This window comes from Pongo pygmaeus, chromosome X (assembly GCF_028885625.2).
Source record: "Pongo pygmaeus isolate AG05252 chromosome X, NHGRI_mPonPyg2-v2.0_pri, whole genome shotgun sequence".
Lineage (NCBI taxonomy): Eukaryota > Metazoa > Chordata > Mammalia > Primates > Hominidae > Pongo > Pongo pygmaeus.
The window spans coordinates 153,938,306-153,955,097 of NC_072396.2; the positions used below are offsets into that span (position 1 = coordinate 153,938,306).

The window sequence follows — 16,792 nt, forward strand, 5'->3', positions numbered from 1 at the left end:
CCAGCATGGCACATGTATACATATGTAACTAACCTGCTCATTGTGCACATGTACCCTAAAACTTAAAGTATAATAATAGTAATAATAATAATAATAATAAAAGAAATGTCTTTTGCCAGATTCCTTAAATTATCTCTCTCAAGTTCAAATTTCCACAGATCTCTAAGGCAGGGATGAAATGCCTCCATTCTCTTTCTTTTTTTTCATTATACTTTAAGTTCTAGGGTACATATGCACAACATGCAGGTTTGCTACATATATATACATGTGCCATGTTGGTGTGCTGCACCCATTAACTCATCATTTACATTAGGTATATCTCCTAATGCTATCCCTCCCCCCTCCCCCCACCCGACAACAGGCCCCAGTGTGTGATGTTCCCCACCCTGTGTCCACATATTCTCATTGTTCAGTTCCCACCTATGAGTGAGAATATGCGGTGTCTGGTTTTCTGACCTTGCGATAGTTTGCTCAGAATGATGGTTTCCAGCTTCATCCTTGTCCCTACAAAGACATGAATTCATCCTTTTTTATGGCTGCATAGTATTCCATGGTGTATATGTGCCACATTTTCTTAATCCAGTCTATCATTGACATTTTGGTTGGTTCCAGGTCTTTGCTATTGTGAATAGTGCCACAATAAACATACATGTGCATGTGTCTTTATAGCCACCTGATTTATAATCCTTTGGGTATATACCCAGTAATGGGGTCACTGGATCAAATGGTATTTTTAGTTCTAGATACCTGTGGAATCGCCACACAGTCTTCCACAATGATTGAACTAGTTTACAGTCTCACCAACAGTGTAAAACTGTTCCTATTTCTCCACATCCTCTCCAGCACCTGTTTCCTGATTTTTTAGTAATCGCCATTCTAACTGGTGTAAGATGGTATCTCATTGTGGTTTTGATTTGCATTTCTCTGATGGCCAGTGATGATGAGCATTTTTTCATGTGTCTGTTGGCTGCATGAATGTCTTCTTTTGAGATCCTCCATTCTCTTTGCTATGGCATAGCAAGAGTCACCTTTGCTCCAGTTCCCAATAAGTTCCTCATCTCCGTCTGAGACCACCTCAGCCTAGACTTCATTGTCCACATTATTATCTGCATTTTGGTCAAAACCATTAAACAAGTCTCTAGGAAGTTCCAAACTTTCCCACATCTTCCTGTCTTCTTCTGAGCCCTCCAAACTGTTCCAACATCTGCCTGTTACCCAGTTCCAAAGCTGCTTCTCATAAGTTGTGGAACTCCAGGATGTCAGTGAAGTACCTGTCCAAGAGGTAGCATATCATTGTAGTAAAAGCATGAATCTTGAAGCCACATTGCCTGAGTTCAACTTCTGACCGCTGCTTACTGGCTGTGTTACCTCAGGTAAGTATTTTTTAAAGATATCTGTGCTTTACTTTTCTTATCTGTAAAACAGGAAGGGGGAGAAGTTATAGTACCTACCCCATAAGATGAAGATTAAATGAATTAATCTTTGTAAGCACTTAGAGTAGTGTCAGGTACATGGTAAATATTTGGTGTTTGTTACATAAAAAGTAATATTTAAATTGGTGAAGAACTGCATTGTGAGAGAAATTCTGTCTACAAGATAAACTTTTATCTGGGTGAAAATATTGGTCACTGTAGTTAACTTTAATAGCATCACCAACTTGTCTATTTGCTAAGTTATATTAATCTTAGCTTAACTGACTAACCAGGTTACCAGATATGTTAAACAGAGTACCAAAGTTTTGAAGTGGATGCCATAAAACTAGCAAAACTCTAGCAGAGAGGTATAAAAATTAAAGAAGTTGATATTGAACATGCTATTTATAGACACTATAGCTTGTGTCTGAGTTGTTCTTTAAAGTGAAAGTCTTATTCCATGAGAAAAGCAGACAATTCAGCTCATAACTCCAAGCTGAGGCAATCAATGGACTTCGGTACATGGCAGAAGTGCTTTTATATGAACTTACCATTTTGTCACATGGAATATTAAAAAGACTTGTGCTTAAGGGTCAATATTTAATATAACTAATAATTTTTAATGATTCATCAAGGACATTCTTATGTGAAATTGGCTTTTTTTTACTACAAGCATGTGACAGTGAATAAAACAATGACTACTAACATGGTTTTTTTTTGCCACTGTATTGACTCACTAAAATCATGGTAAATAAATATGCTATAAAAAATGATATTTCAAAATTAAAATTTCAGACAAAAATATCCTCCTGAATTTAATCAGCACAACAGTTTTTAGTAAATATATATATATATATATATATATATAGTGGAACAAAGTTGAATTGTGCATTAAGTCTAAATGAACCCAAACATTTTGCTTGGCATACATACCAAGTAAGAGGGATGAAGAGGTAGCTTCATTCTGTTGTGCAAATGAGCTATTTCACATATTTCAACATGAAGTGATTTTTCTTTATTTTCCTCTAAAGTTGATTTTCTGTTCTATAATTTTATTTTTAGATGCAGTATCAATACAAGATAATCATGAGTCCCTCCACCCCAACAAAGAAAAATAGATCAAGATTATAATGTATACAGAAAAATAAAGCATAATAAACCTTGATTACTTTAAATCTTATGTTCAGACTATATTTATTTTCACATTGTTGTTTATTACATACATATACTTGTTTTCATTGTTTAATTATTCAATTTTCTTGTTCAGTATAGGTGATAATTGCTTATGTATCTTGGATTGAGATGAATGCATAATAATTTTTCCTGTTAAAATTAGTGGGATTTTTTTTTTTTTTTCATTTAACAGCTTTTCACTCAGCAGCAGGATTTTCAGGAGCAAATTAAAGCCATTAAATTAGGGATAGATATGTGCTATCTAGTATTTTAGTTATATTCATCAAGAGTGTTGTTCAGGATATCTAAGACATAATACTGTTGGAAACTGAAGTTCCCTAACTCCTCTTTAAATAAAAGTAATCAACTGACACATTAATGTAAGGGTGGCCCCATGTTGAATGTAATCTTATTATCACCATAAAATCTCATTCTCAAATAATGATCAGTTCACACTGACATGTATGTACACCTTTATTGATTTATATCCCTATACTTTTTCAAAAAGTTTTGTAGCAGTGTACAATGACATAATTTAATCAAAGCTCCTAGATCATTATCTGGAAAGTAGTAAGAACTCAATAAATGTTTGTTGTTATTGTTATTATACAGATACACATTGAAATCAGTAGGATAAAACTGGAAGTTTAATTATATGCAAATGCAAAGGGAAAATAAGCTAACATTAAGCTCTGAGAGTTATAGTGATTGAGCATTAAACTTCACTCGGATTTTCCAAGCAACTAGAGAAAAAGGGCTATAGAAGTATTTTCTGACAGAAGGAAATCTAACAATTCTTCAAGGAAATTAAACTTTCTCTTGGTGGTGTGGTTTTTATACCAGTGACTGTGAAAAACATAATGGACAATATCTTACATGATAGTTTTGTGGTAAACGCAGCACTTAATTCATCCATCCCTTACATTTAGAAAATATTTTGTCATTTTCTTTGTGGCCAAGGGCATAACAATAAAGCACATCTCAATTAGGGCATCTCTACAGCGAGCTAAACAAATGAGGCCAAGCATAAAGCTTTCCAGAAATCTAGATTATGAAGGTTAGAATTTACACTACCTAGTGTAACAATACCTACTAACAAAAAAAATACCTACTAACAAAAAAAACTTACTAACAAATAAACATGTTAGTAGCCATTGTTTCATTCACTGTCTCATGCTTACAGTAAAAAAAAGCCAATTTCACATAAGAATGTCCTTTATGAATCATTAATTATATTAAAAGTATTAATTATATTAAATCTTGACCCTTGAGCAATCTTTTTAATATTCCATGTGACAAAATGGGAAGTTCATATGAGAACACTTCTGCCATGTACCAAAGTCCAGTGATTGTCTCAGATTGGAGTTGCAAGCTGAATTATCTGCTTTTCTCATGGCATTACACTTACTTTAAAGAACAACTCAGAAACAAACTATAGTTATTCAAATTTGGGTATTTAGCAGACATTTTCTTGAAAAAAAACAAAATGAGGCTACTACTTCAAGAAAAACAACTGACAGGCCAGGTGCAGCAGCTCACACCTATAATCCCAGTACTTTGGGAGGCCGAGGCGGGCAGATCACATGAGGTCAGGAGTTCGAGACCAGCCTGGCCAACATGGTGAAACCTCGGCTCTACTAAAAACACAAAAATTAGCCAGGTGTGGTGGCGTGCGCCTGTAATCCCAGCTACTTGGGAGACTGAGGCAGGAGAATTGCTTGAACCCGGGAGGCGGAGGTTGCAGTGAGCTGAGATCATGCCACTGCACTCCAGCCTGGCAGACAGAGCGAGATTCTGTCTAAAAAAAAAAAAAAAAAGAAAAGAAAAGAAAAGAAAAAAGAAAAAGGAGAAAAACAACTGACGGTATTTGTTGCCTATGATAAATTCCATCATTAAAGTGAAAATTAGAATTTAGGAAAATTTGAATCTACCACCTAGAATTTGACAGCTTTCCAGTACTTAAGGATTTTTATGAGTTGGGGGGAACATTAATGAATGTGAATGCCTGATGTTTCATATTGAAATATGTGAATGTTTGGAAGATCTGCATAACCCAGTGAACCAGTATTTTACCAAAAAAATCCTAATGTATAACACTAAAAAGTTATGCTTGAGTAAAAGATTCATTCAAAGTGTAAGCAAGACCAATGGATTTTTATATAACTGAGTATAAAAGATCTATTGATATGATTTCAGAATTCAGACTTTAACTTTTAAAAAACTAACTTTTGGGGGTTTGATGTAATATCAAAGAAGAATGTCCACAATCATATAAAAAGGTGAATAGAAACCTCACTTTTCCTGCTATGTATCTGTGTGAGGTCATATTTCCTTTAACCAAAATAATATAATGCAACAGATTGAATACAAAAGCAAATATGAGAATCCAACTACCTTTTATTAAAGGAAACATTAAAGAGATTTAAAAAATATTAAAACAATGGAACCCTCCTGACTAAATTGTTTTGTTTCAGAAAATATATTTCATAAAATAATGTTTTAATTATAGCAAATACTTTGTTATTGTTCTAAAATAAATAAATGTGTAAAAATTGAATCAGTTTTAATTTTGAATATGGTAAATATTGAGAGTTATAAACCATACATACAAACAAAAAAATCTTTGAGTTTTTAAATAATTTTTAAGGGTGCAAATATTTCCTAAACCTACATCATTTGAAAACACTGCTTTGGCAATAGATGTTTAAGCACTTTCTGGAGAAGCTTATAAAACTTTAAAGACATTAAAGCAAACTAAATAAATGGAGAAATGGGTGATGTTCTCAGGTAAGAAGACTTAGTATTGTAAAGATGTAATTCTCCCTAAATTGACCTACAGATTCAAAGCAATTTCAATAAAAATTGCAATTTTTTCCCAGGGGAAGTTACACTTATTCTAAATTTTACATGGAAAGAGCAAATGTCTTAAAACAGTCAATACACTCCTAAAAAAAAGAACAAGGTAGGGAGAATTAGCCTACTTAATATCAAGACATAATTTTAAGCTACAGTAAATAAGATGGTGCAAGATTGTCCCTGGGATAAACAGGTTAGTGTAAAAGCTTAGAGAGCCCAGAAAACAACCTACACATATATGGAAATGCTGTATGACAGAATAACATTGCAGACCACAGGTAGAAACACCATTCAAAATATAGTACTGAGACAATTGGCTATTCACATAAAGAAAAATATAAAATTGAATCCCTATCTCATAGCATAATATAAATTCAATTCTAAGTGGAGTAAACACTTGAATGTGAACTTTAAAAGTATTCAAACTTTTACAAAAATAATACATTTCCAATATAACCTTAGAGTGGGAAAATTTTAAAACAAGTCACAAAAGGCACGAATTATAAAGGGAATGACTAATAAATTCAAATATGTCAAAATTAAGAACTTTGGTTCATCAAAAGACACAGTGAAGGGAATAGAAAAACAAGCTACAAGCTGGGTAAAAATTTTTGTAACATGTATCACCTACAAATAATTAGCATCCAAAATATATAAAGGACTCTTATAAACCACTTAGAAAAATACACATAGCCCAACAGAAAAAATATATATATAGCACAAAAACTGAATAGATATTTCCCAGAAGATGAAATACAAATGGCCCATACACTATGGATAGATGCCCATTCTCGTTAGTAATCAGGCGAATGCAAGTTGAAACCGCAATGACGTATCATTTTACACACAAAACATTGGCAACTATTAAGAGGTCTGACAAAACTAAGTGTCAGCAAGGATGCAGAGAAACAGGAATTGGGTGCTGCTGGTGGGAGTGTGAATTGGTGTAGCTACTGTGGCATCATAGACATGTACTGCTCATTCCCCTCTGTTTTCACAGGGCCAGACCTGTATTGAGGTCTGAAGCTTCTCTTTGTCTACACCTCTCTCTCCCCTTTATCCTTCACACTTTTCCCCAACAAATCTCTTGAATATCAAATTCCATTCTGGCAGATGCTTCTTAAAACACAAAGTGACTCAAGCTCTTTGGAAAATATCTTCACATTACCTGGTAAGGTTGAACCTGGCATGTTTTATAATCCAGTGACTTTACTCTTAAGTACAGCCTAGAAAAATTTATACCATGAGAAATTCACAAGAATCTTCATAGCAGCATTGTACCAAAGAGCCGAAACCTGGAAATAAGTCCAATTATTAATCACTGGCAGAATATGTAAATGAACTGTGGTTTATTCACACGATGATTACTTTACAGCCTGGACTACTCTGTTTATGGCAGAACTCCAGGGAAGGGGGCATTCACACAGGTTAAGAACCCATTACAGATAGATGCATCAACCTAGAAAACCTCAAAAAGGACAAAGTGAATAAAAGAAGCAAACAACAGAAAATTCCCTAGAGTATGATTTCATTCAAAGCCCCAAACCAGGTAAAACTAGACAATACACTGCTCAGGAATGTATGTATAAGCACAAAAACTAAGGGAGGAGTAGGGGTAATTCTATGATTTGGGTATCTTAATTTTTATCTAGAAGATGGGAAAAACAAAGAGCAAAGGAGTAATCAATACAAATTCCGGAGAAAGGTTACAACTGGGACAAGGAAGGAGGGACAGGGCATAGAGGGGGCTTCTAAATTACTGGTAATATTTCTTAAAGTGGGTGGTGGGTAATTTTTTATTAACTATTATTAGTAGTATTATTTTGTGTGCATGATATACTTTACAATATTTTGAAGGGGCTGGCACCTCCATGCCATAACAATTTAAAACAACCTTTTGGCTTATCTCTTCTTAAAACCAACTCCAATAACTTTCAGCATATGCTTTACTAGGTCGATGTGCTAAACCTGATTTGGGGAAAGGAAACAAGCAGTTGCTAATGACGATGTTCACATTTCTCCTCTTTATGTAGTGAACATGTTCTCTGGAGAGCAGAGATAGTCACAACAGATAAAACAGGTGTGCTGCTGAATGCTTTCCTCAAGTCCCAATTAGCCATGCAGCAAAAGAAACACAAAATAAAGCAGGCCTGTGTTTAAGTGGCTATAAAGGTAATTTTATAGAAATATCATGTGTGAATGCTTCCCTTTCAGAGTCAGAGAATTTGAGGAGGTGAGTTTGTGAGGGAGCTCCCTCACAAGACACAGCTAGAAGAAACAACCCCTTCCTTCTTCCTTCATTTTCACAGACACAGTGTGTGTAGGTGGAAGTGCTTCTTAACCAACCATTGGGCATCACTCTGGCTATGGCCAGATGTAGGAGTTTCATAACAAGCCCTTTAACATTCCCACTTGTCTGGGGTGAAGATGCTCCAGGAAGGTCTCCGTCAGGGACAGGAATGCCCCACCATTGAATGAGAATGGTCCAGAGTAATCCTGAAAAGATGGAATACATAGTTTCAAGCAGTACAATGGCCCCAACTGCTGTAGTCACAGGCTCTCCTGTTAACTCCATTTTCCCGGTAATAATACCAAGAAGGCATTTGCAGAATTATCTCATCCAAAGATAAGAAAACATAATGGTGTTTCAACATATGTAATTTTGACAACAATCTCATGAAGCAGATACTTATCAACCCCATTTTACAGGTGAGAAAACTGAGGCAAAAGAAGAGAAGTTACATGCCCAAGGGCACTCAGCTTATGAGTGGTATAGGTCTCCTAGCATTGGATAACAGAGCTCATTCACAGTCTCTGTCCCCTGCAGCATGCTACTTTCCATGTTCTGTGGACTGTGAGACCCAAGTCTCTCTTATCCATCCCTCTTTTCCATTCCCACCTACACTCACTTCTCTCAATCAGTCTCTCGGTACTTTTCTACTTGATTATTTGAAGAGCCTTTTGAAGGGTCTCTCCACTCCCTGTCTCTGGCCTCCTCTGTTCATCCATTACATTGTCCATTGACTGCCTTCTCTATGTAGCCTCCATGTATCCCCACACCCCATTCTCCTTCCCTGAGCTCCTATGGCATTTTGCTTAAACCACTTTTGAGTAGTGAGTTCGTGCAGCATTGTATATGGCACAACTATATCCCCTAATTATAACACTTATTATAACATTCTAGGAAATGCAAATGCACTTTTGGCCTTCTTAGCAATCGTGTTAGTTTCAGTCTCGGTGCACAGGAATTAGGAGTCATTCCTACTGGCAATAATTTGAAGGAAAAAAAGAGGGAATAAGAGGTAGAGAAATAAAAAGGGAAGTAAAGGGAAATGCAAAGAAGGAGTTGAGAGTCTTGCAATGAAACCTGAGGAGGAAAAAAAAAGAAGTTAAGGAAAGGTTAAACAAGGCCAAGATCAATACACTTGGTCTTGCTGTTTTCCCCATGCAGAACCAAGGCCAACAAAGACAGTGGCTGACCCTGCCAAGTGTAGCCTGGTATCTATTGATATAGTGCAGTAGTCCAGACATTAGGACAGTATATTAAGGTGGAAGCATGGGTAACCCCTCTACCACTGTTGAGTGTAGGGCAAATAAAGGTTGTTCAATGGAGAAGGGACCCGAGATGGAAGTCTCCACAGCCTTAGATCAACCTAGAGGGGCCTTGAACATGATTCATAACCTCAGTCCCCTTAATCCTTTTTTTCATAAGGTCTAAATTTCTTCAGGGATGAATAATTTTGTGAAATAAATATAATAATAGCAGTACAACACATTTAATATCTGCTGTATGCCAGACACTAGACTAAATGCTTTCTGTACATTATCCCATTAATCCTCACAACATAAACAAGTTAGGTTAAGAAAGAAAATATCATTTTCTTCATTTCACAACAGAAGTAATATAGGTTTTACAGATGTAGTGCCTTGCCTAAGGCTACATAGTTGTAAGGGGGAAGTTCGGGGATTCAAACACAGAGGGCTGTGACTCTGAAGCTGGTGCCTTCACCCATTAGTCTTTGCTGTTTCCCAGACTGTGCTCCAGGGAGAGACTAGGGTGGTAATGGGGTACACTGCAAGTGTTATGGGAGGGAAGGAAAGGGAAAGACTGTTTCGAACTAAGTAAATCCATGAAAACTTTGAGGAGGAGGTAGGCTTCATTGAAATATATTGTCATTACAGGGGAGCATCTGTACTACTGCACTGTATCAGTAGATACCAGGCTACACTTGACAGGGTCAGCACTGTCAATTTCCTCCAGCCAGACACCATCAGGAGCATACTGTAGTTCAACAAATCAGAACTATTGATTTGTTGCAATGAGGGTGACCACACATCATGAGGAATTGTATGGTGCCACAAGAAGAGGAGGATAGACAGCACTTGTAAGATTATCATAGGATCTGGGATTGCATTAAGTGGTTTAGGGGAAGGTTCAATGAAGTGGGACTCTGTTATGGATTGGATGCTGTGAGGAGTGGGGGTAATTCTATGATTTGAGTATCTTAATTTTTATCTTGAAATGGGAAAAACAAAATGAAAATAAGTCTATAACTGGTTAAAAAAAAGTAGCAGTTACTCATATTAGCCAGGATAGTGGGATATTTGGTCGGTCTTGTGCTTCGGACAATGTTTTTGTTTATGCCTGTGCTCAGACTTCTTTACAAGTAATCTTGATCCATCAAAGCCACAGAATGGCGTTATCTGATGTTGATGCTCTGTGTAATTGTTTATGCTTAACCAGAGAACACCAATGTCTAGTTGTGAATGCTCAACCAGCTTTCAGATGTCAGAGGCTGCTTTTCTCTCTTTTAACACTTAACTTCTATTCTTAGTCCTTCAGTCATGGGTTTCAGCTAGCTAAAGCCAAATAGAAACATTCAATGAGATAATACACACAAGGATGATAACTCTCACTGAATGCCAGGTACCATGATAAGTACTCTGTACACAATGAATTATTTAATTATATGCAATCAAGTAATGTAGTGTTAAATATTATTATCTCCATACTTTTTATTATTGTGGTAAAAACATACAACACAAAAACCTTCATCTAAACCATTTTTTAAGTGCATGGTACAATAGTTTTAACTATATGAACATTGTTGTACAACAGATTTCTATAACATTTGAATCTTCCAAAACTGAAACTCAAACTCTGTACCCATTGAACAACTCCTATTTACCTCTCTCTATAGCCCCTAACAACCAGTATTCTACTTTCTTCTTCTATAAATTTGACTACTTTGGATACCTCATATAGGTGGATTAATGCAGTATTTGCCTTTCTGTGGTTGACTTATTTCACTTAGCATAATGTTCTCAATAATATATCCTTAGCACAACACTTCATATGGTACAACCTGGATGAACTTAGAAGTTGTACCATATGACAGAATTTTCTTCTTCTTCAAGGCTGAGTAATATTTGACTGTATGAATGTACCACATTTTCTTTACCCATTTATCAATCAGTGGACATTTAGGTTGCTTCCACTTCTTGGCTATTGTGAATAATGCTGCAATGATCATGGCTGTGCAAATATCTCATTGATATCCTGTTTTCAGTTCTTTCAGATATAAATCCAACAGTGGAACTGCTGGATCATATGGTAATTCTATATTTAATGTTTTGAAGAACTTCTGCACTGTTTTCCATAGTGGCTGCATCATTTTACATTCTCAGCAATGGTGCACAAGGATTCCAATTCTTGCACATTTTTCTCAACACTTATTTTCCATTTTTGAACAATGGCCATCCTAATGGATGTGAAGTGATATCACATGGTAGTTTTGACTTGCATTTCCCTGATGATTAGTGATGCTGAGCATTTTTACATATACTTGTTGGCCATTTGTATATCATCTTTGGAGAAATGTCTATTCAAGTCCTTTTCCCATTATTAATTGAATTATTTGGTTTTTGTTGTTGAGTTGAGGAATACTTGATATATTCTGGATATTAACCCCATATCAGATATATGCTTGCAAATATTTTCCTTTCTTTCTTTTTTTAAAAAAATATTTTATTTTAATTTTAAATTCCTGGACACATGTGCAGGATGTGCAGGTTTGTTATATAAGTAAATGAGTGCCATAGTGGTTTGCTGCACCTGTTAACCCATCACGTAGGTATTAAGCCCTGCATGCATTAGCTCTTTATCCTGATGCTCTCCCTCCCCTGGCCCCCCGACAGGCCCCAACATGTGTTTCTCCCCTCCCTGTGTCCATGTGTTCTCACTGTTCAGCTCCCACTTACAAGTGAGAATATGCAGTGTTTGGTTTTCTGTTCCTGTGTTAGTTTTCTGAGGATCATGGCTTCCAGTTCCATCAATGTCTGTGCAAAGGACATGATCTCGTTCCTTTTTATGGCTGCATAGTTTTCCATGGTGTATATGTACCACATTTTCTTTATCCAGTCTATCATTGATGGGCATTTGGGTTGATTCCATGTCTTTGCTGTTGTGAATACTGCTGCAATAAACATACATGTGCATGTATTTTTGTAATAGAATGATTTATGTTCCTTTGGATATATACCCAGTAATGTGATTTTGGGTCAAATGGCATTTCTTGTTCTAGATCTTTGAGGAATCACCACACCATCTTCTACAATGGCTGAACTAACACCGACCAACCATGAAAAAGCATTCCTATTTCTCCACTGCCTCGCCAGCATCTGTTGTTTCTTGACTTTTTAATAATTGACTTTCTAACTGGTGTGAGATGGTATCTCATTGTGGTTTTGATTTGCATTCCTCTGATGATCAAGGATGTTGAGCTTTTTTTCATGTTTATCGGGTGCCTGTATGTTTTCTTTTGAGAAGTGTCTGTTCCTGTCATTTGCCCACTTTTTAATGGGGTTGTTTGTTTTGTTCTTGTAAATTTGTTTAAGTTCCTTGTATAGATTCTGGATATTAGACCTCTGTCAGATAGATAGATAGATAGATAGATAGACAGATAGATAGATAGATTACAAAAAATTCCTCCCATTCTATAGGTTGTATGTTCACTCTGATGATAGTTTCTTTTGTTCTTTAGTTTAATTAGATTCTGTTTGTCAATTTTTGCTTTTGTTGCAATTGCTTTTGACATTTTCGTTATGAAATCTTTGCCTGTGCCTATGTCCTGAATGGTATTGCCTAGATTTTCTTCTAGGGTTTTTATACTTTTGGCTTTTACATTTAAGTCTTTAATCCATGTTGAGTTAATTTTTGTATAAGGTATAAGGAAGATGTCCAGTTTAAATTTTCTGCATATGGCTAGCCAGTTTTTCCAGCAGCATTTATTAAATTGGGAATTCCTTCCCCATTGCTTGTTTTTGTCAGGTTTGTAAAAAATCAGATGGTTGTATATGTGTGGTGTTATTTCTGAGATCTCTATCCTGTTCCATTGGTATATGTGTCTGTTTTTGTACCAGTATTATGTTGTTTTGATTACTGTAGCCTCATAATATAGTTTGAAGTCAGATAGCATGATGACTCCAGCTTTGTTCTTTTTCCTTAGGATTGTCTTGGCTATGTGCACTCTTCTTTGGTTCCACAAGAATTTTAAAGTACTTTTTTCTAATTATGTGAAGTATGTTAATGGTAGTTTAATGAGTACAGCATTGAATCTATAATTTACTTTGGGCAGTATGGCTATTTTCATGATATTGATTCTTCTTATCCATGAGCATGGAATGTTTTTCCTTTTGTTTGTGTCCTCTCTTATTTCCTTGAGCAGCGGTTTGTAGTTCTTGAAGAGGTCCTTCACATCCTTTGTTAGCTGTATTCCTAGGTATTTTATTCTCTTTTTAGCAATTATGAATGGGAGTTCATTCATGATTTGGCTCTCTACTTGTCTATTGTTGGTGTATAGGAATGCTTTTGAATTTTGCACATTGATTTTTGCATCCTGAGACAGCTCAAGTTGCTTATCAGCTTAAGAAGCTTTTGGGCTGAGATGATGGGGTTTTCTAGATATAGGATTATGTCTTGTAGAGTTTCTGCCAAAAGATCCGCTGTTATCCTGATGGGCTTCCTTTTGTGGGTAACCCCACCTTTCTCTCTGACTGCCCTTAACATTTTTTCCTTCATTTCAACCTTGGTGAATCTGACAATTATGTGTCTTGGGGTTGCTCTTCTCGAGGAGTATCTTTGTGGTGTTCTCCGAATTTGAATGTTGACCTGCCTTGCTAGGTTGGGGAAGTTATCCTGGATAATATCCTGAAGAATATTTTTCAACTTGGTTCTGTTCTCCCTGTCACTTTCAGGTACACCAATCAAACGTAGATTTGGTCTTTTCACATAGTCCCATATTTCTTGGAGGCTTTGTTAATTTCTTTTTACTCTTTTTTCTCTAAACTTCTCTTCCTGCTTCACTTCACTCATTTGATCTTCAACCACTGATACCCTTTCTTCCACTTGATCGAATTGGCTACTGAAGTTTGTGCATCCAGCCTGCCTTACAAGAGTTCCTGAAGGATGCACTAAACATGGAAAGGTACAACTGGTACCAGCCACTGCAGAAACATGCCAAATTGTAAAGACCATCGAGACTAGGAAGAGACTGCATCAACTAATGAGCAAAATAACCAGCTAACATCATAATGACAGGATCAAATTCACACATAACAATATTAACCTTAAATGTAAATGGGCTAAATGTTCCAATTAAAAGACAAAGACTGGCAAATTGGATAAAGAGTCAAGACCCATCAGTGTGCTGTATTCAGGAGACCCACTCACATGGGTTTGAGACACACATAGGCTCAAAGTAAAGGGATGGAGGAAGATCTACCAAGCAAATGGAAAACAAAAAAAAGCAGAGGTTGCAATCCTAGTCTCTGATAAAACAGACTTTAAACCAACAAAGATCAAAAGAGAGAAAGAAGGCCATTACATAATGGTAAAGGGATCAATTCAACAAGAAGAGCTAACTATCCTAAATATACATGCACCCAATACAGGAGCACCCAGATTCATAAGACAAGTCCTTAGAGACCTACAAAGAAACTTAGACACCCACACAATAATAATGGGAGACATTAACACCCCACTGTCAACATTAGACAGATCAATGAGGCAGAAAGTTAAGAAGGATATCAGGAATTGAACTCAGCTCTGCACCAAGCAGACCTAATAGACATCTACAGAACTCTCCACCCCAAATCAACAGAATATACATTCTTCTTAGCACCACATCACACTTATTCCAAAATTGACCACATAGTTGGAAGTAAAGTACTCCTCAGCAAATGTAAAAGAACAGAAATCACAACAGTCTCTCAGACCACAGTGCAATCAAACTAGAACTCAGGATTAAGAAACTCACTCAAAACCACACAACTACATGGAAACTGAACAACCTGCTCCTGAATGACTACTGGGTAAATAACGAAATGAAGGCAGAAATAAAGATGCTCTTTGAAACCAATGAAACCAAAGACACAACATATCAGAATATCTGGGACACATTTAAAGCAGCGTGTAGAAGGAAATTTATAGCACTAAATGCCCACAAGAGACAGCAGGAAAGATCTAAAATCAACTCCCTAACATCACAATTAAAAGAACTAGAGAAGCAAGAGCAAACAAAATCAAAAGCTAGCAGAAGTCAAGAAATAACTAAGATCAGAGTAGAACTGAAGGAGATAGAGACACACAAAAAAACCTTCAAAAATTAATGAATATAGGAGCTGGTTTTTTGAAAAGATCAACAAAATAAATAGACCACTAGCAAGACTAATAAAGAAGAAAAGAGAGAAGGATCAAATAGACGCAATAAAAAATGATAAAGGGGATATCACCACCGATCCCACAGAAATACAAACTACCACCAGAGAATGCTACAAACACTTCTATGCAAATAAACTAGAAAATCTAGAAGAAATGGATAACTTCCTGGACACATACCCTCCCAAGACTAAACCAGGAAGAAGTTGAATCCCTGAATAGACCAATAATAGGCTCTGAAACTGAGGCAACAATTAACGGCCTACCAACCAAAAAAAGTCCAGGACCAGACGGATTCACAGCCAAATTCTACCAGAGGTACACAGAGGAGCTGGTACCATTCCTTCTGAAACTATTCCAATCAATAGAAAAAAAGAGAGAATCCTCTCTAATTTATTTTATGAGGCCAGCATCATCCTGATACCAAATCCTGGCAGAGACACAACAACAAAAAAGAGAATTTTAGACGAATATCCCTGATGAACATCGATGCAAAAATCCTCAAAAAAATACTGGCAAACTGAATCCAGCAGCACATCGAAAAGCTTATCCACCACGATCAAGTGGGCTTCATCCCTGGGATGCAAGGCTGGTTCAACATACTAAAATCAATAAACGTAATCCATCACATAAACAGAATCAAAGACAAAAACCACATGATTATCTCAATAGATGCAGAAAAGGCCTTCAACAAAATTCAACAGCCCTTCATGCTAAAAACTCTCAATAAACTAGGTATTGATGGAACATATCTCAAAATACTGAGAGCTATTTATGACAAACCCACAGCCAATATCATATTGAATGGGCAAAAACTGGAAGCATTCCCTTTGAAAACTGGCACAAGACAGGGATGCCCTCTCTCACCACTCCTATTCAACATAGTGTTGGAAGTTCTGGCCAGGGCAATCAGGCAGGAGAAAGAAATAAAGGGTATTCAATTAGGAAAACAGGAAGTCAAATTGTCCCTGTTTGCAGATGACATGATTGTATATTTAGAAAACCCCATCATCTCAGCCCCAAATCTCCTTAAGCTGATAAACAACTTCAGCAAGGTCTCAGGATAAAAAATCAATGTGCAAAAATCACAAGCATTCCTATACACCAATAATAGACAAACAGAGAGCCAAATCATGAGTGACCTCCCATTCACAATTGCTTCAAAGAGAATACCTAGGAATCCAACTTACAAGGGATGTGAAGGACCTCTTCAAGGAGAACTACAAACCACTGCTCAAGGAAATAAAAGAGGACACAAACAAATGGAGAACATTCCATGCTCATGGATAGGAAGAATCAATATCGTGAAAATGGCCATACTGCCAAAGGTAATTTATAGATTCAATGCCATCCCCATCAAGCTACCAATGACTTTCTTCACAGAATTGGAAAATACTATTTTAAAGTTCACATGGAACCAAAAAAGAGCCCACATTGCCAAGACAATCCTAAGCCAAAAGAACAAAGCTGGAGGTATCATGTTACCTGACTTCAAACTATAGTACAAGGCTACAGTCACCAAAACAGCATGGTACTGATACCAAAACAGAGATATAGACCAATGGGACAGAACAGAGGCCTCAGAAATAACACCACACATCTACAACCATCTGATCTTTGATAAACCTGACAA

At 36.5% G+C, this 16,792-nt stretch overlaps 1 long non-coding RNA gene across 1 annotated transcript in view; it reads right to left on the minus strand.

The window, feature by feature from the left end:
* Positions 1-452: 452 nt before the first annotated feature.
* LOC129025439 (uncharacterized) overlaps positions 453-16,792 on the minus strand; it is a 72,792-nt gene continuing 56,452 nt past the window's right edge. Inside the window, exon 4 of the long non-coding RNA XR_008497213.1 lies at positions 453-1,414. This is a non-coding gene — a long non-coding RNA (uncharacterized LOC129025439). The remainder of the gene's footprint in view (positions 1,415-16,792) is intronic.